Raw genomic sequence first — 21,856 nt, forward strand, 5'->3', positions numbered from 1 at the left:
ATTATGATTATTACTGTTATAAATCTCTCCAAGATACCACTTCCACTAGCAGAAACCTGCCTGTTCACCCAAGGAAAAACCTACAGATGCACTCAGGCTGTCCGAAGGCAGGTCTTCCAGCTCAGAGCAGCTGAACTCCTGCAAAGCAACTTCCCTTTCCCAAGGATGGCAGGATTGAGAGGGTTTGACCAATTCAAATGCAAAAGCCCAAGGGCGAGGATGACTGGGAAACTTTTCAGTATTCACTGCCATCCCTCTCCAACACAAAGGCCTGTGGGTTCCCTTCATGGCTCTTCATTCACTCTGGCCACGAGGTTATCTATACAGTGGGATGGGGGCACCCGTAGTCACTGCTAGCTGAGAGGTACACAATCCGAAACACATCTCCAACCTGAGGCCTTCAAAAGGTGAGTCTCCAATCCCAACCCAGCCTGACAGACAGGAGGAGGAAAAGGGGAGTGCAACAGGGGCCCCATCCATAGGGGCAGATTGGAATCAAATCAGAACAAAGGGTTGCTTAACCTCTGTGTTGCAGCTGGCGCATCCAGCTTGGATGCGGCACCGAGAAGGCGAAGGTCTGATGGATAATGTGCGAGCCGGAGCGTGGCTCCCCAGCTCACCATGCAGGCTGAGCCCCCATCCCTTCTTTATACTGGGACCAAAGGGCTCGACCTGTCCCCACCAGCTCAGCGGGGCTACCGTGAGAAAGCACAGAGCACGCTCTAAACTGTGGAAGACCGAAAACAAGCCTCATCGTTATTCTCTGCAAGGTCAGAGGAGACCAAAAAAACGACACAAAATACAAAATAAACCACCTCACTTTATACAGATGAGAGAACATGGAGGAGAAAAAGAAATCCACTCATGGCAGCCCTGGGCAGTGAGAATTATGTCACGCCTCGGCTAGGTCACATTTACTACCTTGGAAATTTCCATTTCGACTGTCCATTGTCATTTCATGTGTAAGTTGGTGATGCTGGGGGGTTGGGTAGTGGTGAAGTTTGGACCTGTCAGGGAGGGACCCACATGCCTGCATCAGGGAGACTCCCTACTCAGAAGGCCTTTCACAAGGCCCAGATGATGGGCCTTTTCGATTTGTTTGGTTTAAAATATTTAAGCCGAGGCACAAGGAAGTGTCTCATCTACGATGTTCTTCCTGGACCATTAGACGGGGATTCCACACTCCTCACGCTGATGAACGTGCTACTTAGCCATGCAAATTCCGGGAGCGCAGACACGGAGATGGGAGGTGCTCAAGGTATGCTCTCAAGGGCCGATTTAATTACACAGCCATTCGGTGGGCAAAGCAGACCAATTTTTAGCCAACTGTTCTGGTAAATATTATGGGAAGCCCTTTCATAGAGTGCTAATGCTGGCTTAGTGATTTTGATCGTGCCTGGCTTTAGTTCTCATTGCAAACACGCACGCGATCCCCAAAGATGCTACCGCCAGAGCCAGAAAATCAAACAGATTTTAGCCAATATTAGCCAATATGCTATCTTGCCGTTGAATATTATTATTTCCTTTTAGTACTATAAACCCTTCAGTATCACTGTCATTTACACGAGGACAAACTGGAAAACCCCACTCACTTTCCAGCGACCGGCCTTCCTCTGCCCCTCCCCCAGGCTCTCGGCAGGTCCCGCCGCCCGGCTTCTGGGCCGGCTGCACTGCTCCCCAGGGTTGGACAAAACCACCACCACGAACCCATTTCGGACGTTTGAAACAATACCCAATCACTGCATCCATTCTCCCACAGCGTCCCAGAGGAAATGGCATCATTACTTTCATTTTACTCCGTTTGTGACCAACCAAAAGCAAACAACACGTCCTGAGACAATTATCAGGGTATCTGATGTCGGCAGCTGGAGAGTACGCTCGGAATGTTATCAAATGACCTCGCGGAGAAATTAATTTTCAAGAGCTAAAATAACCTTCTGCTGCACATGCCCGGCCGTTTCTCTAAATGCAGAAACGGATTTCACTTTCAGCAGTTAGAAAACTCTCAGGCATGCCCGTTTTTTCAAAAAAGTCTATAAATAACCCAGGATCAGCAAAATTTATGCAAAACATCCTGCTAGAAGAAATGTAAACTAAAACCACTTACAGAGAGACTCGGGCTGCCAACTTAATCTGATTCTACGACGACTGTAAACACGCTGCACTTTTGGAACCTGAAGCGATCCATATTAGCACGGATGCCATCACAGAAAAGAAAAAGAAAAAAAAGGAAGCAACCGCCCCCTTCCCACACTAAACGACAACAAAAGCCCGTCCCCCAAAACAGAGCACCGTGATTCGGGGTTCGGGGTTCTGCACGGTCCAGGACCCGACGGCTGACCAGCTGCAGTCAGTACCAGCTTGCACACGCCAACTGTTTTGACTACAGGCACTTGTTAAACACAGAGTTTCAGGTCCTACCAGTTGGACACCAGAAGTTCATAGAACTGACCCAGTGCCAAGAACAACAAGCCCAGAAAGCGAAACGGCCGCCTCGTGCGCCGTAGTTTTTGTTAACTGTTTATGCAAGCCCCAGAGCAATTGGGTAACAATTAAGAAGACAACCAAACTTAAATAACAAAAGCAGATTACCACCTTGAAGGAAATGTAGATGTTGGCAGATAAAGGTCAGACTTCAACCGAGTTTACTGGTGGGGTGGGGGGTTTTCGGAGAGAACCCGGTGGGGGGGGAGGGGCAGGTGTCACATGACGAACTGCGGTTATTAGCAGACGGAACTGGGTGCTTCCTTGAAGCATCTTTTACTTAGAGGTTGACTCAGATTTTGCAAATGTTGAGGCCTTGGTACACGTCTGGGGTGATCGCAGAAGCATTGGAACTTGGATGTTGGTAAATCCCATAGGAGAAAAAAAGGGGCGTGCCGAATGCAGTTTTGAGACACGGAAAGGGACTTCCAAGTTCCCTGCTCCGTGCAGCGAGGCCACTGAGCCCCACAGGAAGCAAATGATTGAGGCACATAAGAAACAAATGGAGGGATAGCGTCCCTGGGCTTCTCTGACCTGGTCCTGAGAAAGGTTTCCCTTTCCTCTTTGAGATTAGGGCTGCTGTGGCCAAACTTCCTCCCTCATCCAGACTGTAATCTGTGTTCTCTTACAGGTAACAGTGAATCGAGTATTTTCATTTGGCAAAATAAAATAAAAAGGAACACTTAAATCACGTATTTAACAAAGTTTTTCATTTCTTTCCCAGAATGCATTAAGCACTATCTCATTTGGACCAAGACAATTGACCAGATGAAATTTTAGAATTATCTGAGCATTTGAGAAAAGTGAATTCCAAGAGAATTGGGCTGCGAATGTAAGAGTGAGAAATTTTTAATTGCTGAATGGATTCAAATCTAACCTCTGCCCCACCCCCTTCTTCCTATCTATCTATCTATCTATCTATCATCTATCTCTGATTTGAATAAAATGTTGCCCCTTCCCCACTCCAGAGGTTTAGGGGAAAGTAATGAGTAGGTAGAAACAGGTTGTTTATAAAAACCATTGTAACCACAGGCCAGGTTCATGTTTGTTCTGGAGAGTAAATGTCGTTCCTCTGGTTCCGGGGGTCACCAGTGCAATGTGGTGGATATGAACCCACACAGCAGCTGCCCCTTTCCTTCTGAAGGAACCTACATTTTCTTACAAACTGTATGCAGACATGGTTTCACTGGGATCTGAAACGGAGCCGCTCGGGAGTGAAAGCCAGCAGTTGCCTGACGGATCAAGAGAGAAAGAGCACAGGCAGCTTGCAGCCTCCCAGACAAGGAAGGCGAAGGGGAGAAAGATGTTGGGGGAGGGGGGAGAGAAGAAGGAGGGAATGGTCGGGTGGGACAAAGTAAGACTCACACCAGCCCCCGCCCCTGGATTGACAACTGACTTCTTTTTTTTTTTTTTTTTTTTTTTTGCGGTACTCGGGCCTCTCACTGTTGTGGCCTCTCCTGTTGCGGAGCACAGGCTCCGGACGCGCAGGCTCAGCGGCCATGGCTCACGGGCCCAGCCGCTCCACAGCATGTGGGATCTTCCCAGACCAGGGCACGAACCCGTGTCCCCTGCATCGGGGCAGGCGGACTCCTAACCACTGCGCCACCAGGGAAGCCCCAACAACTGACTTCTTAAGCGACCCCAGAATTTTGTAAGCCAGGCCTCTCACTTAGAACTCCATGGCTTACATGTCTCCTCCCTGCGCATTATATTATTTGATTCTCGGAAACATCCTAGGAGATGAGAGAGGGCAGCTATGATTATCCCTATTTAACAAAAGGAGGAAAACGGAGGCTCAGAGAAGCCTTGGTCTCAGCCCCACAAACGGTGACTGTGCTGGTGTGGTGCTTTATTGTCTGCAAAGCATTTTAAAAGTAGTGGCTTTATTATTCCCATTTTCACAGACAAGTAAACTGAGATTTTGGAGAGGCTACAAATCATATCCAAGGCCACACTGCAAATCATCAACAGCGTCAGGTCTCCTAACTCCTGACCCAGTCCCCCTTGCTTGCCTTTATCATGTTTCCAGAACACATAATGATAGAGCTGAAAAGGCCAGTAAAGTTGTTTTAGTATAAAAGCACATCACCTCCCTTGATTTTCTCAAAACTCCGTCTTCATGGTTTTTCAGTTCACAGATTGCAACTCCCTAAACAAGGAGGTTTCCTCTCCACACTGTGGGGAGAGCTCCGGCCTTCTGCACTTCCGAGCTATTATTTCAATGCAAAGCAAACACCTCCACCCAGTTTGCACTCTGTCTTCCTTTGATTTGATTAGTTCACCCACGTGCTAATCCCTGGCTCCTCATCTAATCCCAGTCTAAGCAGCCAGAGCGGATGCCCCAGCAGGCCTGCCAAGCTGTATGTTACATAGCCTGCATCTCCAAGGTGTGCTGTCTCGCATGTGGAAGTTATCTGGCTACATCGTTTCTCCAACGTGTTTCAAAGTTATGCTTTTGCTGGGTTCTTTTGTTACAGAGGCTGATGAAAATAATGGACCAAATGAAGGCTGTCACTGTTATGTTCCTTGCCTGTGCCAAGTGGACACACTGCCAGCTTGATAGAGGGTGACATTAGTATTCTATGATACCCATGAGCGGGCTCATTGTAGGTCTGGGGCATTTCCTCTGAGGAGATATGGTAGCGAGTTTGCTGCGGGGTTCGTAGGAGTGAATGGGGACGTTTGTCAGGAACCCAAGCACTCAGGGTCATGACCAGAGATGCCAAATGTGGACTGCAGGACGGGAGACGTCAGGAGGGGATGATCAGAAAGTTCTAGAATGTTTTGCTGCCACTTTATGAACCTACCTCTCCCCCTTCTTTCTCCCTGAAAACACAGCACAACAAAACATAGGACCAAAGGCCAGGGAAGCTGGATGCCAAGGTGGACTTCATGTTGAATGTCACTAAAGCAGCCTAGGTCATGAAGACTCATCAAATCCATGTGCCTCTGTTGGCGGGAGAAGCTCTGTGATTAGATGCAGTGCACAGGTGGCACCTCCCACCGGTTTATCTGAAGTTGTTTTGGTAATCACAGGACATTTGCATCCATGCTGCCTGAAAAGAATACAGGGCCTGGGTAAATCAGAACAGTCTCAGCAGGAAAACTCACTTGCTTACAAGACACAAAGTGAGGAGAATACTTCCATGTACCTTGTGACTCCTCTGAGCACAGAGATCTTTTTTTTTTTTTAAAGTAGGACAAACGGTTTGACAAGCACTGACATATTTAGGGAAGACAGGAGAGGCTATTTAAAAATCAGAAACTCCTGAAATCTGAGAGGCATGGCCTCCAAATCAGTAAAATTAGTGATAGTGGGCTAATAGAGGCATACGGAATATTAGCATTAATTTGTTGTTGTAGCTGGTACCGGTGTGCTGAACAAAGGTAGTTCTATCACAGGCCAGACAAACGGCACTCTGCTCACGGATGAAGGCTAGTGGGTACAGTACATCCAGCCCGGAGGACGGCAGAGTGATGGAGACAAAGCTGGGGTCCCCTGCCCACGCTCTGGGCATTTAGATGCCCCTCCAGGGAACGGCACTGCATCAGAGTACATATACAGAGAAGGAACCTGGGCAGGACCCAGTATGGTCTTAAAAACATGGCCTGGATATGTGGAGAGCTGGTCAAAAAAAGGACGGAGGCCTGAGCTGTCAGGAGACAGAGAAGCAAGGTAAGCATGGCAATAGCTGTGGCTGCCATTGGCTCCAGACCCGACTTTACCCCTTATGTTGCCCTGCAGACTTCCAGGTCAGGACCTGTGGCTCAGCTGGACACTCTTCACTCTTGCCCTGTTACCTGGGTTCATAGGGACTGGACCAGGCTGCCTGATCGTACCTGGAACTGGCTTTTGGACTAATCCTTTGTAATGTGGACTCATGACCAAAGCCATGGGGACAGTTTTGCACATATGGGGCCACAGACCCTAGATTCTTCAGGAGAGAGCCAGTTTCAACCAGCCTTAGCTGGTACTGCACCACAATTAGAAAAATGAGTTTATATTGAAGGTCAGTAAATGTGGGTTGACTACAGTCTGAACCAATGGACCTCACGTTTCCTTGAGGGCCCATTGTGAGTCTCACTTATCTTTGTAATCCAATGCCTAGCCAGAGCATGGAAGGCTTGCTATATGTTTTAAATATAGGTTTTGAATGAATGAAGTTCTACTTAATGTGAACCATCAAGAGAGATGTATACCTTATTAGGTACACCTGGAAGGTGAATATCTTTTTGTTAAGTATGTATAAAATTTGGTATTTAGTTCATTTTGTTTTCATTAATTGATTTTTTTAAAGTACAATGTTTTATCTTATTATTATTTTTTCAGGTTCCTTTTTTTTCCCCCGCAGTCAAAGTTGGTATTTTTAAAAGTTGTACTGTGGTTCAAGTTAGGGGAGAAGGTAGAAAGGCTTTCCACTTAAGATTAAAAATACTAAATCTTCAAAAAATTGTAGCACTTTGTAACAGGAATCTTTCCAAAGATCTTCATTCTCTTGTACTTTGTCCTCTTAAATGGTATCCTTTGAACATCATTTCATCTTTTTTTTTTTTTTTTTTTTTGATAACTCAAGGTCACTGTTAAGGGCATTGGTTTCTATACTTTGCTGCAAAATGGTGATATCAGGTGTCTACCATAGCTTTCAAACTTTTTGACCCTGATCCATCTTAAGAAATGAATTTTACACGGCAGCAACCTAGTATGCACATATGTATGGGACAAAAATTCCAAAAGGTAAGATTTATCTTTACTAAGTGAAAACCACCCGAACGTTTTCTCTTCTTGTTTATTCCACGGTTTTAAAAATGTTGGTCAGGGATCTCTGAAGAGATGGCCCCACCATCACGAGCGGCACCTGTGGTGTACAAACACCGAGACAGTACACGGGGCTTTTGTCCCTGCACAAAAAGGGCTTCAGCGTTCCCACTTTCGGCCTTTTACTTTTTCCTCTGCATCTGGCGCCACTTTTATTTTGTCAGGGCCTGCCTCCACAGTCCTAGTCCGCAGAGCTCTAATTTGCCAAACCTGGAAATCAGACCATCCAGCTTCCCAGTATTACATCTAAACTAAGTGTAAAATATCGCTCCATGAAAGCCTGCGGGGTGCCCCATGGATGCCTCGCAGGGCTGGGTGTTCTTATGTGCTCAGAGCTCCTGGTGGGGCTCCCAAGAGCTCTGCTCAGTGGCGGAGTTCCTGACACTGAGGTGTTACTGGATGCGCCATGTGTAAAGGCCCGTGTGTGAACGTGAGTGTTTCTCCTTTGAAAGGAGTATTCTGATGACTGAGCCTCAGGCTGGAAGGGCTATTGAATGACAGAGGCTCCTGGCAGCAATGTAGCTTCGTGAATGACCAGCTCTGGGTTCCAGTGTATCAGGAAGTATTACCTAAAGTAACTGACCCTACTTCAGGCAGTTTGTAACAATGCAGTATTTCCATTTGGACTCTGAGCTGCCCTTTGCCCTGTAATTTACAGCTCCTCCTAGAGTATACTTCAGCTCTAAGGAGTCTTCTCACCTAAATGCAAATTAATATGTATATGAAACGTCTCCTGGTGGAATTTTGAAGTGGGGTATGTGTGTGTATGTGTGTGTATGTGTGTGTGTGTGTGTGTGTGTGTGTGTGTGTGTGTGTGTAGGGGGTAGATATATTGATTTTAAAAAATTACGGCAAAGGGGGTAGATACTGTGCCCTTAAAGAAACTCAGATAACAAGCAATCAGGCACTGGTTAAATAAACTACTGGAATGCTGGGAAGCTATAAAAATGATGATATAGATCTATATTTACTGAAATGTGTCCACAATAATTGTAGACGGAAAAAAAAAAGTGGATTTCAAGGCAATGTCTATAATAGGATTCCACTTTTATTTTTTAAAATATAAAATATATGCATACAGATACACATGTACGACACATAGACAAACACATACACATAGAAAAAAGACTGGAAAGTTTTACATGGAAATACTTTTTTTTATTTCCTGAAATGTTGGCAGTTTTTACAATGCATTAGTTTTATAATAAGAAAAAAAAGCAATTTCACTTTGAAGAAGTAAAATTCTACATTATTATGCAAAACAGTACTTCTGTTTGGGGCACCCCACCCCATTCTCACCTCGTGACTGTTCCCATGGGAACACTGGCTACATCCATGAATCCATCCACAGGGCAGCACACACAAGCTGAGCTTTCACACTCGCCTCTCACTAGTTATGACGTCTCCTCAAACTTTTGAAAGAGTTCTACTCATATATAGAGGGGTAAGTTGAGTCTTATTGGAAATCTTTCACATTAATGCATATGAAGGCAAAGGAAAGGCTTGTGGTTTTACTTTTAAGGGTCATGTTCTCTTCCCTGATGGAATTAAGGGGAAATGTAAATCCCCAAGCAGATGGCTCTGCTAGTTACCTCTCTGGCAGAAGCAGGCTACTGGTATCTCCATTCTCCAGGAAGACAAGGAAAGAGCTGACGCCCTCTGGATTCTGAAGCTAGTTTTCTTCTAAGCCAGAGTCAATTCAAGGCATAAACCGACGCTGGATTTAACAGGAACAATCCCTAACTTGTGTTCTCTCTACAAAGTGTATTCACATCCAAGGGATAACATTCACCTTCATAGTGTATTCACATCCAAGGGATATTGCCCCCAAAAATGACTAGGAAGGAGGGCAAGCAAGTGTGTTATTCTCAGTTGACAAAGGAGGAAAATAAGATTTATCAAGGGGCAGTTTGCCCAAGGCCACCCTATTAGAGACAGGCTTCAAACCCAGTTCTCCTGAGTTTGTCTTCCATGTTTGTTGCCATTGCATTCTCTCTATAAGCAGAGTAACGATATAGCTATTATCCTAACTGGACACTTTTGAAAGTAAAAAGCAGTGCATTTAAGCATGGGCCCCAGAGCATCAGGTACAAATTGTGACTCTCCCAGGCAAACCAGGACTTACGGTCACTTTAGATATAATCCGGCCCTCTCCCCCACTTGCGCCCCCCCATCATACCTTTTGAATAGGAGAGAGAAATGGAACATGGTTACACGTCTAATTTACCTTAAAGCACTTGAGTGTGTAAATAAATAAATACAAGAGAAAATAAGAGTACTTGAATGTAGCTGGTGTTTTATTGTGTATGAACCAGTTGGTCTAGGCTGTACCTCTAGGGGTGATCAGCTCACATGCTATGAAGAATACAAAGCCTGGATTCGGCAGCTGCTATTAACCCGAGAAGGTCACACTCCAACACTGGCTACTTTAAGTCCTTTGGCTATTTGAATAAACGTTCTGAACATAAAAAATGGGCTTTTGTTGGTGAAACCTGTGACTTAGTAAAACGAATGCTAGAAATGGGTTCTTACTGGCAAAATTAAGGGTGTTCAATGCATGTAGCCTGGCAAAAAGTCTTTAGCGACCTCCCGACCCTTGTATAAACAGGGCACTCGAGGCTGCCCTGTGTGCAGCTGTCACATTAGGAGGGTTGATGACAGCATGGTGCTGACTCAGGGAAACAGTCTGTCTCTGGAATATTGCTGCAGCTGCCTTGAGCGAACCTTTTCTATAAGGTATGGTTGGAACAACTCGATGGAGAGAGGGCTGGGATTTCATCAAGTTCACCAAATAGGTTAAGTGGACTGTTTTCTCCCTACCTGAAAAACATTTGTGTGATAAATGCCTGTACCTGCGGCAGACTTCAGTCTAACACTCTCATTCGTTACCGCCTGGTGGCCAGGCTGTGGGGTAGAAGCTAAGTCTCACCACCTCAACCTTCTACAGGGGCGACTGTTTTCTACCAAAAAGAGCCAAGAGTTGTGCACGGTCAAACCAGCTCAGGTCAGTCCCAACAAACATGCCTCTCGGGGAGGCTAACAGGTAGATTTCAGCACAGGATCCCTGAACACCTGGTCCTCTCTGCCAGGTTATGAGCTTCCTGAAAGGGAACACCAGGTCTGTCTTGTTCACTACTCTAGCCCTTAGCCCCACACAGTGCCTGCCCATAAAAAGCGTGTGATGGGTATTTGTCCAGTGAATGGATAAACGAGTAGGAATTCTGTTACTTCTAGAATCGATTTCATTAACTGTAAGCCGCGATTGTTCGTTACTCCACTGATGGCAACTGACCCTCAAAAATCATAATCCATTGCTTGCCCCGGATTAAGATAGTACCTTAAAAGGCAATAGATAAACTGGTATAAAAACCACTGGGATTACCTTGTTTAATCCTCACTGAAACGTGATGAGATTGGTATTATCATCCTCACGTTCAGATGAGGAAATCAAAGACCAGAGAGGCTAAAACTTAAATTAATGAAGCCAGACCCAAGCATGCGCTGCTACCCAGAGTTGGCCATCACTCAGTTTTGCAGGGATTCTTTTCTTTTCCTTTCTTTTCTTTCTTCTTCCCCCAACTCCCCGTTTTTTCCTTTTTCCTTTTCTTTTTTTTTTTAAAACTACTCTTACTCTGCTTACTTTATGTCATGCTATTGAACACACATCTTTTTGGCACTTCACCTTATTATTATTTTTTTAAATTAATTGGTTTTCATTTTTGGCTGCATTGCGTCTTCATTGCTGTGCACGGGCTTTCTCTAGTTGTGGCGAGCAGGGGCTACTCTTCGTTGTGCTGCGCGGGCTTCTCGTTGCAGTGGCTTCTCTTGTCGTAGAGCACGGGCTCTAGGCGCGTGGGCTTCAGTAGTTATGGCTCGCGGGCTCTAGGGTGCAGGCTCAGTAGCTGTGGCACAGGGGCTTAGTTGCTCCGTGGCATGTGGGATCTTCCCCGACCAGGGCTCAAACCCGTGTCCCCTGCATTGGCAGGCGGATTCTTAACCACTACGCCACCAGGGAAGCCCTCATCTCATTTTATCAAAAGTTTTTTCTGGGAGGAAAGCTGGATGGATGTTGGAATATATGAACCAGCTTTCTGGCTCTTCTGCTTTTATTTGGATTGACACGTGGCACTGAGGGATGTCTAATGGCCTCTCGTGTCTCTGAGCTGCGGGAGAATCTACCACAGCTCTGCTGGCCTCCAGGGCCCCAGGCCCTCCGCTCATCCGATCCCCTCCCCATCCCCCCACCCTGGACGACTGGGAGCCTTTGTCTTCTGCCTCTGGGAGCTGGTGCGCAGCCTTCTCTCCCTGGAATGCTTGTCCGCCCTTTTGTTCTTCACCTTGGCTAACTCTTTGTTATTTTTCAAGACCCAGTTCAAACATGACCACATTTGGGACACCAAGGAGCAGCCTGTCACCCTGCACCTCTGCAGGAGTCCCTTCTCAGTGCTCCCAGGCACACTGCACACACCGAGCACATGGCTCTGGAGCCACCGATGGACCCCGCCTCTCTCTTCCTCTGCGCCAGCAAGAGCCGAAGTCAGGGGCCTTGCCTTAGTGCTGGCGCACAGCAGGCACTCAAAGCGTGTTAGACAGTGAATGGATAAATCAGGAAATAATTAGCCAACTCACAGGAAAGCACAAGAAAACGCAGGGGTCAGCAGGCCAGCAGTTTCCAGAGGGCTGAGGGCTAGCTAACCTTAATTACTTGTTTTAGCCAGTGGGCTCCAAAATCATTTTTGAAGCCTAAGGGAATGATAGTGGGTTTTTATAAGCGGCAATAGACTATTTAATTCTGAGCGCTCGACTCCTTTGCCTGTTATAGAATAAAATCTCTGGAGAGATTTTCCCAATGCAGCTAGGTCCCACTCCCTGATGCTGGGCCAGCCACTGGCCTCCCCTTGGGGGCTTGGGGTGCTCTGACTGCACCCACGTGACAGGCTGCACTGGCAGCTCACAGAGCTCGCGCTGGCTCTGGGTGCCCATCTAAGCCAAGAAGTTAGCAGGTCCCAGATGCAGGCCAGCACATGACCTGAGCAGGGACACAGCTTGAGCCAACCGTGGGCCTTCGGCCTAACGAAATAAACAATTCCCAGCATAGCCTGACCTTTCAGAATGTAATGCTTTCTAACCGCACTGTGTAGATAAAAATAATTTAGTGATTTCCTCCCACTAAACTCTTGGGCACAAACCAAGAAATCTGCAGTGTGGCTGCTCTGATGCTACTGTACAATTGCAAATATTTAGGCTTCTCTGGGTTCTTATCAGTGTTTATCAGCAGGGATGCACCTGGCTTTTTTTTTTTAATTAATTTACTTATTTATTTAAAAAATTTTTGGCTGTGTTGGGTCTCTGCTGCTGCGCATGGGTTTTCTCTAGTTGCGGCGAGCGGGGGCTACTCTTCGTTGCGGTGCGCGGGCTTCTCATTGCGTGGCTTCTCTTGCTGCAGAGCACAGGCTCTAGGCAAGTCGACTTCATTAGCTGTGGCACGAGGGCTCAGTAGTTGTGGCTTGTGGGCTCTAGAGCGCAGGCTCAGTAGTTGTGGCACACGGGCTTAGTTGCTCCGCGGCATGTGGGATCTTCCCGGACCAGGGCTTGAACCTGTGTCCCCTGCTTTGGCAGGTGGATTCTTAACCACTGTGCCACCGGGGAAGTCCCGCACCTGGCATTTTTGGTGGGATAATTCTTCCCTGGGTGGAACCATCCCATGCACTGCAGAGGGTTTAGCGCCTCTGATCCAACTGATGATATGACAGCCTCAAAATGCACATTTTCAAGCATTCCTAGGGGTGAGAGGAATTGTGAGTACTGGGATTCCCTGTGGGGGTAGCTGTGATTCATTTTGCAGCGGGAGAATCTTGGAAGGACCGCAGAGGCCACACAAACCAGGGGTGGGTTGGGATGAGGCCCAGGGAGTCAGAGCACCTGACCCAGGGGATACTCAGACCAAGCGCTGTCTTTGGGAGAAACCAGAGGTCCTGAGAGCGGTGAGGATGCCTAGGTGCCTTGAATGAAGAAGTCAGGCCAGTGAGGGAGTTGGCCTCACAGAACCAACAGATTGGAGACCGAGCAGAGGTCAAAACGGTACAAAAGGGACAAAGAATGAGCGGGGAGAGGGGAAAAGCCAGGGCAACGGCTCTGAATGTCAGCTACACGCAGCATCCATCTCTCAGCCTTCAGGGGCATATGTAACAAAGGGACCCAGAAGGCCACCGATTCTGGACAGCACTAAGGCTTTGAAGGTTTCATGTACCAACTAGTTCTCCTCCCTTGCCTGCTCTTAAGAGAGCAATGGCAACCCGACAGCCACCCTGTCACTGCCACCAGCACCTCTGTGTCACATCCTGCAAACATGACCCACCGCAGACAACTCCCCAGTCACTCAAAGTGACCTTCAAGGGCATCTTGATCACAAAGGAGGGGAGAAGCTCTAAAGCCAGCCAGGGAGAAAACCCCGCCAAGGCGCCGGGTAGGGGAGCCATGGGCACAGGACTCAGTGCCAATCATGCCCATTGAACGGCTAGATGCTCAACAGACCTACTTATTCTTTTGCCTCATCTTTCTCACTTGTTTTATATTTGTTTTACCTTGCTCTGTTGTTTGCAACTTTACAAGCAGCGCTATGTCCTTCTACAACAAGGCTGGGTCTAAATAAATAAAGCGAAGAAATAAGATATGTGGCTGCACTGTCAGCACCGCCAAGCTGAGCGTGAAGTGTGTGGGCTCCGATCTAGGAGCCAGGAGGTGTTCTGCAGCAGCGGTGCAGGGAGGAGCGGAAACTCCCGGCGTGTCCTGGAGAATACAGAGGAGACTGGCCTGGACCCTGGAGCCTGGGTCCCGCCCTGTCCCTGCATCGAGAAGTCACAGGGCCTCACACACAGTTTACTACCGTCTCAGCCTCAGTGTCCTTGTCTTTTATTTTTATTTTTTTAACATCTTTATTGGAGTATAATTGCCTTACAGTGGTGTGTTAGTTGCTGCTGTATAACAAAGTGAATCAGCTATGCGTATACATATATCCCCATATCCCCTCTCCCTTGCGTCTCCCTCCCTCCCACCCTCCCTATGCCACCCCTCTAGGTGGTCACAAAGCACCAAGCTGATCTCCCTGTGCTATGCAACTGCTTCCCACTAGCTATCTATCTTACATTGGGTAGTGTATATACGTCCATGGCACTCTCTCACTTGGTCCCAGCCTACCCTTCCCCCTCCCCATGTCCTCAAGTCCATTCTCTGTCCTTGTCTTTAAAATGAAGGATTTGACCGGATGATCTCAAAGGTCTTTTTATGACCAAGTACTGCGACTCTAAGTGGCACCCACCCTTGGCTCTATTCTTTCCCGATATACTGCACTTCTCCAAGTGAAGTGGGCCCATCAGGGCTCCTTCCAGAAATGTTTCTGTGTGTGATGACAAATGTCAGTTGTACCAGTCACCTGAAGAGATAACTGGTCACTCCAAAGAGATTAATGCCCCATGAAAAGAAATTGGAGTACTACTCATTTGGGGGTGTGGGAAGCCAGGCTTTCATTGGAAAATCTAATGATCAATTTTCCCATTGTAAAAATGGGATAAAAACACTGGCTTTTATCTGCATCCACTGATCAGGTAGTAAGTTCCCTCTTAAATAAGTTCTGTTATGGAAGGTAATACCATATCTGTTTGTACGGTATCTGTGGCTGCTACAACAACCGTTATTAACACTCAAAAGAATATTATTAAGCATATGCCCAGGAAATGGAAGCATTGCTAATGTTCTTGGACATTCTTCTCGTAGCTGTCCACTTAAGACTTCAGCCTTATTTTGGCTCACAAACCCGAAGCCACCATTCCTACTTGTACACAGATGGCTTCACACATCTGCTGCTTTTAGGGAACCTGGTTCAAAATGTTGGAGAAGAGTGCCCTGTGGCACTGCTTCTCAAGCTTTAGTGCGCACAGCGATGGCCTGGGGTCTTGTTAAAATGCACATTCTGATGCTGTAGGTCAGTGTATTAGTCATGCCTTTTAATTTTTCTGTATTTCTGATGCTCTGACATCTTAGGGCCTTGCTGACCCTGAGCTGGCCAATTTCTACAGATAGGAAAGGACTCACCTGCAAGTGTACTTTTCATATACAAACCAACAAATCCAAAGCTCCCCACCCCTCCCCTCACAGCCAACTCTTTTATCCAGCTCCTACCCACCAGGCCACTATTTCCCTGCCCCAATCACCTCAGGGTCAGGTACCAGACAAGTGGAGACAGCCCCGGCATCCCAGAGCCTGCTTCAATTATTCAATCTAGCCAATCCTAAGCCTGCTTACTCTGCCTCACCCATTCCTTTCCATGGAAACCACAGTAAAGGCCCTTGCCCATGTTTTCCCCACTCCCTCTGCCTTCTGACTGACCCAGGTGCTTCCCTGTGTGGCCCTGTGTGACTTGGGATGCCAAGTCTCTTGGGAACTGTGAATAACAAAGTGTCTTTTCAATGGCAATTATCTCCTGATCTCTTGGCCTCACCATATCTGAATCATAATAAAACCTACATCTTCAAACAGCCAGGGGTGGGGCCTGGCGATGCTGATCCGAGAACCGCACTTGGTGCAGGAAGGCTCTAAATTACTATGCTCCTGTCACGAAACAGGGTGCTACAGCTGGGCTCTGAGGGGAGTAACTGCACTGTATACATGTCTGACTGCATCAGAGCCCAACGTGCTGCAGGGCACGTTGCAGGGCAAAGCAGCTGAGGCCACTGCAGAGAGAGCCCTGGGGATAGGCGCTAGCGCCTCTGTCTTCCTTCCCAAATGATGTGAGATCATGAAGCCTTCCTAGGTAGAAATTAAATAAAAAGCTGCAATGAAAAAGGAAGCAGGGCCCGAGGCCCTTAAACTATAGCAGGCACAGTGGCAATAAGGGTGACTCAAGGCCCAAGGGAGAAATGTTAGGACTCCAGCAGGCCAACTAACATATGATAGCTGTGTGCTGTCTAAGCTGTCTGATGTGGGTCCTGGATGTCAGGCGTATATCCTCAGGAAACCTGTCAGGAGGCCCTAGAGGCCTTCTAGGGTAAGCCTTGAGAACCAAGCAACTTACTGTCCCCACAGCAAGAAGCTATCCAGGTAGCCATCAGCCTTTCTGTCCAGAGGCATATGAGGGCTCTGCAGACCTACCTCCCCTCCCCCAGGGAGACTCAGGGCTTACAGAAGTGGCCTGGGTAGGATCTCAAACCTTTTGACTTTAGAGTCAGACTTTAGGCCAGAGCACTTTCCTCCATCCCAGGACACTGTGGCTCCATGTGTTACTAATAAAAGCAAATCCTGATAAAGAACTATCAATTGTAAGTACTTCACATGGCTTATCTCATCTAATCCTCACAACTCTAAAAAGTAGCTGCTACTTAAATCCTTATTTTCAGGATGAGTAAGCAAGTCCACAGAGGGTAAGTAGCTTGCCCAAGCCACCCTCCAACTGGCAGGATCAGAACTTAAATCCAAATTCTGCATCCAAGAGCCTTTGCCTGCCTCCATACCGAGGGCAGCGTTATTCCAGGTGGAGGCCTCGGATGTCAGCCTCAGCACCACGTGACAGCACATGGTCTCGCCCACCTACAAGCTCTCCAGGCCAATCTGCTGCACGCTGAAGTTTGAGAAGCCCTGTATCAGAAGCAAACCTGATGGAAACTCATTTCCCGGGCGAGACCGGTAGTAATAGCACAAGTGTAGCTCTAACTACAGGTTTCCCTGCTTAGCCTAATGCTCCGTGAGCCAGCTTGGCGTGCCAGGAAGAACAGGCATGGGTTCAAAACGCAGATCCAGCAGCAGTTACCAGCTTGGAAACTTTGGGCTAATAATTTCTCTAAGCCTCCTTTATTCCTCGTCCGGAGAATGGAATGTAGTATCTACTTCCTACGGTTCATGTATGAGGTAAGATAACTAAAGTGCGACGCCCCATATCTATACCCAGGAAATGCTCTGAAAATGGCAGCCCCAGTGATTCCTCAGAGCTTCCCAATTTTCTAAAACGCACGTCCTTTTGTATCTTGCTTTACAATATATGAATCTTGAATTCCTTTGGTGGCCAAACTGAGAACAGCTTTCAGAAAGATTAAGGAAGCTATAGTCGTGGATAGCTGGAGTAGTGAGCTATCTAAACAATGCCTAAAGGCATTAAGTTAATACCCACGTGTGGCTCCGGCTCCCAATACTGTCAAAGGTTCCAACCCCAAGGGTGGGGGGAAGTGCTCACTGGAGAAGGGTGGAAATTCACATTTAAGCACTAGCTCTGTTTCTATCTCTAGTCCCTGACTACACCTGGTAAAATGGTTAGCACTGACATGTTTATCAAAAAACATACCCAATCCCATAACCCCAGAGGTGGAGCGGGGATAATGGTGGCGAAAAATCAGCTCTAAGCATAGACCAAATACTGCAATGATGACCCCAGTCCTTTTGGGGCCAAACCAGCCATCTCCAGCCCTATAGCCCTCACATCTCTGCTGTGGCTGAGGCACCCCAATCAGACACCAGGACGCTCAAGGCATAGGCAAAGAAAAGGGAACCCCCCCTTACCCCAAAAAAGAGGAGGAGAAAAAAAAGAAAGGATGTGGGAGAGGAAAAAGGGAACCTCAGGGAACAATGTTGCCATTCCTAAGCAGCCATCAAGTATGCTTTTCAATTAGGAGAAGAGGGTATAGGTAGAATTTAAAGGATTTTTTTAAAAGATAAAGAAAAGAATAATACTAGATCTATCACATAAATTAACACCCCATTAGGACATGTAAGTAGTCACTCTTCGTATCTTCAGTGAATGGGTCCAGGCAGCAAAATGAAAACCTGAGCAGACCTTGTGTTTTCCTTATTCCCTTCAGGATTTGGGGATCTCCACAAAGGCAGTTAGTCTGTTTTGTATGGGGACCTGCTATTTTCTGATCCTTTTACATTTTGGTGCAGAAAATAATTCAAACCCATAAAAACTCCAAAATCAAAGTGGGTTCTCATGTACCTTAACTCTGGCACTGCTACCAAGTTATCTGTTCATGAAAATTAAAAAAGTCTAATAATTATATAAGCAATGAGTATGTAATAAAGAATTCAGAAAATTCAGATATGAATGAGGAAGAAAATAAAACTTACAGTTACTACATCTTTTTGTTCAAAGATATGCATAGATGCATATTTTTTAAAATGTGATTGTACTGAGCACTTTGTATTAAATGCTGTTTTCTTCCCATCATGAACATTTCTTTATGTCATGAAATATTAAAAAAATTATTTTTAGAGGTCTAGTTAGTATTCTAACAGCCTTTACTGTTTGGCATTCATATTGGTTCCAATCTTTTTTGCTACTATAGATAATTCTGTACTGAACATCCTTTAAGTAAGTTCTTGCACACATTTCTATATATTTTTTATATAAATTCCTAGAAGAAGAATTTTTGTTTGCAGGCCCTTGATACATGTAGTCAAATGCCTGGCAGAAAGGGAGTCTCTATTTACACATCCACCAACTCCACAGTCTGTTTCTCTCCTTTCTCACTAACACTGGGTATTATTAATTTCTAAACATTTACCATTTGGGACTTCCCTGGTGGTCCAGCGATTAAGACTCCGCGCTCCCAATGCAGGGGGGCCGGGTTCGAATCCTGGTCAGGGAACTAGATCCTGCATGCTGCAACTAAGACCTGGCCCAGACAAATTAATTAATTATTTAATTTTTTAAAAGTCTGCCATTTTGATAAGTGAAAAGTACTCTGCTATAATTTTTATTTTTACCAGTGAGGTTGAACATTTTTCATGTCTGTTGGCCACCTGAATTTCTGCTCTTATGAACTGCCTATTTATACCCATTCTTTAGTATCTTTTCTTTTTTGTCATTAAGCTGCAAGAACTTTTATGATAGTAAGAATATAAACAACTTAAAATCATTCTTTCCTAATAAGACTTAAACCCTGAAGTGGTTAATAACATCGTGCATTAAAAAGTGTTTCTTGACAGAGGAGAGGACATGGGGGAGGTAAAGTTTAAATCAGATGAAATAATCTTTGTCACCCAAGCTGACCCCGGAATTCTCTTAAAATCTCTCCCTTTTTAAAACAACAGCAACTACAACAAAGCCAGACAAACCCCTGATGACAGGGTGATCTCTTAGGGTGAGACCTGTGCCTCAGCTACGTAGCCCCCACGCCCTCCCGGGTAATCTTGCGGCAGGACATCACTCGGGCGAGGAGCATTCACGTGGGCACCTACCCACATGGGGCCAGCCCCAGTGGCCACGGGAAGGGCAGGGCGTTTTGCAGAGGTTCTTTTTTGGATTAGATCCAGCAAGTCAGTGGCCCGAACTCTGAGTTCCTGTGTGCCACTTGGCATGAGCTGAGTGGTCCGAAAAACCCACAAAAATGGGATCCACCTCCACCTTCAGGGTGGACAGGACTGAAGAAGATTTCAGGAAGCTACAACACTGCTTGCTTGACTCACTGTTCCAGAGGCAGGGCCTTATCCACCTTTTGGTGTGGCTGCCTGAGGGCTCCCCGGAGAGGCGGGGCACAGACCTGTAAACTCTGGAATCTCCCAGGCAATGAAACACCTCTTCACACACAGTTTGCATCTCGGCATTTGCTAGCAGGAGGAGAAAATGTGGCCGGCCTGGTTGGGAGGGTGGAGGGTGACGACTGATGGGAGGCACGCAACCACCCTGCGCTTGGAGCAAACCCAGGTCACTCACTGCAAGGCAGGTATTCAGGTTGGATGCTTACCATTCACATGGGCTCTGAGTCTGCCAGGGCATACGTCCCGGTTCCGACTCTTTAAAAATAGAACAGGAAGTCCAGAACAGAAGGAAGGCTGCAGCACAGGAGTACAGAATGGAGAGAAAGGGTTTATCTTGTGGGGGGGGGGGGTCTCCGACTGAGCAAAGGAGCACCTGCTCCAGGTACAGAAAGACATCACAAACAGGTGAATGGAGGCCGGGTATCACGTTGCCTGCCGCGTTTCCATGTTATCTCCAGATTCCAGGATTAGCAAGAACAGACCAGGCTCCAAGGGTCGCCAGGCCCACGAGCCTTACCCACTACAAGAGAGATCTTTCTTTTCTTTGGTAATCAGTAGTTGAAGGACAGGTAAGTGAAAAGAAGCTAAGGAAAGATAAAAAGGAGTGGATGGCTAAGGAGAATGTTTGGTATTTTGGCCTTTTGGGCACTTATCCTGGCCCCCGCCCCCTGGCCATCTCTTCCACGAACAGACCTTGCTTTTCCTCTGGGGAACGCCCTTCTCCCACACTCAGTCCACAAGGCGTCCACAGGGTAGACCCTGCCCCACCTCTGAGGGCTTGGGAGGCCCTCTCCAGGGAGAGTGGGTAGTTTTTAAAATCATTATCCTAGGCCTCTGTGTAAGGCCTTATGGGTTTAAAGAGCTTCCACATACAACATTGCTACCTGGGGCTCTGGGTCGCTCTGGTTTCCTAAACTCATGCAAAACCTTGTCCCTGGGCTCTCTGGTTAGGATTCCAAAGCTCCCTGTGGCACTAACCGAACCCCAGAGAGGGAAGCTAGGAACTTTCGCTGTAAGCATCTTGGTCACAAGCGTTTTCACTGCAGAACTAATTAGCCGTAAGGCAATCTTGCCGTAGAATATAACATAACTGGTAGACAGTTTGGTTTGACAGTTAGGTTTGAACTGGTTGACAGTTTGGTTTCATCTCTCCACTGACGCGGGACTCTCATTTTTATACTACATAAATCTTAGCCCTCATAATGGTCTATACGGTGACCAGTAGATGTGTGATCTTAAAATAGTGGATGAGAACCACTACGTATATCGACTCAATAGAAAAGAGTTCTAAAACTTGTGGGAAGTGTGAAATAAGAGTGTAAAGCTGACTGCAGACTACAAAAAATGATAACATATCAGTCTGAAAATCTTTCACTGATTTGAAGACGCAGAGTTGAACCCATGTTTCCCACAGAACTCTGGAACATGTATCAACGGACATGTGATAGTATACCAAGGACACACAACAGCGGAGAGGTTTTTACAGTGCAACACAGAGCTCAGTTACCGATGTGCCTCCTAGTATTTGGAAACTGATACCTCTCTCAACGAAGGAAGAAATTTTAGTGAAAAAGACAAAATGCGTCGCGATGCTGAATGAGGAGACAAATCAACAAGCAAAAAAAAAAGTATAAAATGCTGTGAATGGAAGACTTGGAAGACAAGTGCGTACGTACAACCACAAAATAAAATCAGTTACTTGTGCAGTATTGCCATGAATCTACACACATTTAAAATGTATTCAAATATTTTGCATTTCACAATAAAGACTAATTTTGTTACTCATTTTTTGTTTCATTATGTGTTTTAATGTTTCTCTTTTGTGTCATTTAATATTGTTATCACAGCCAATTAGTTATGCAGTGAAAATGTTTGCAATGAAAATGCCTACAGCGAAGATGTCTACAGCCATGATGTTTATGGCCAAAATACCAGACACACCAGAGACACACCCTAGGGCTTCTGCTTAAACTGGAGCAGGAGCAAGTACACTGGATACTGGTCAGGGGTCTAGGCCTTCCCAGAAAGGAGGAC

General features: G+C 46.4%; 1 protein-coding gene across 7 annotated transcripts in view; it reads right to left on the bottom strand.

Annotated features, from left to right (window-relative positions):
• The window catches only part of ATXN7L1 (ataxin 7 like 1), a 245,234-nt gene that overhangs the window by 73,354 nt on the left and 150,024 nt on the right, over positions 1-21,856 (bottom strand). The window contains exon 1 of one of the 7 annotated variants that reach the window (XR_004351335.1): positions 2,596-2,669. The exons of 5 other annotated variants lie outside the window; for them this stretch is intronic. The gene's annotated coding sequence lies outside the window, so the exon portion shown is untranslated. Of the gene's footprint in view, positions 1-2,107; positions 2,262-2,595; positions 2,670-21,856 lie in introns of those variants that run through there. One more of the 7 variants, XR_004351334.1, reaches the window with a different exon arrangement.

Source organism: Phocoena sinus, chromosome 9, assembly GCF_008692025.1.
Source record: "Phocoena sinus isolate mPhoSin1 chromosome 9, mPhoSin1.pri, whole genome shotgun sequence".
In the NCBI taxonomy this organism is placed as follows: domain Eukaryota; kingdom Metazoa; phylum Chordata; class Mammalia; order Artiodactyla; family Phocoenidae; genus Phocoena; species Phocoena sinus.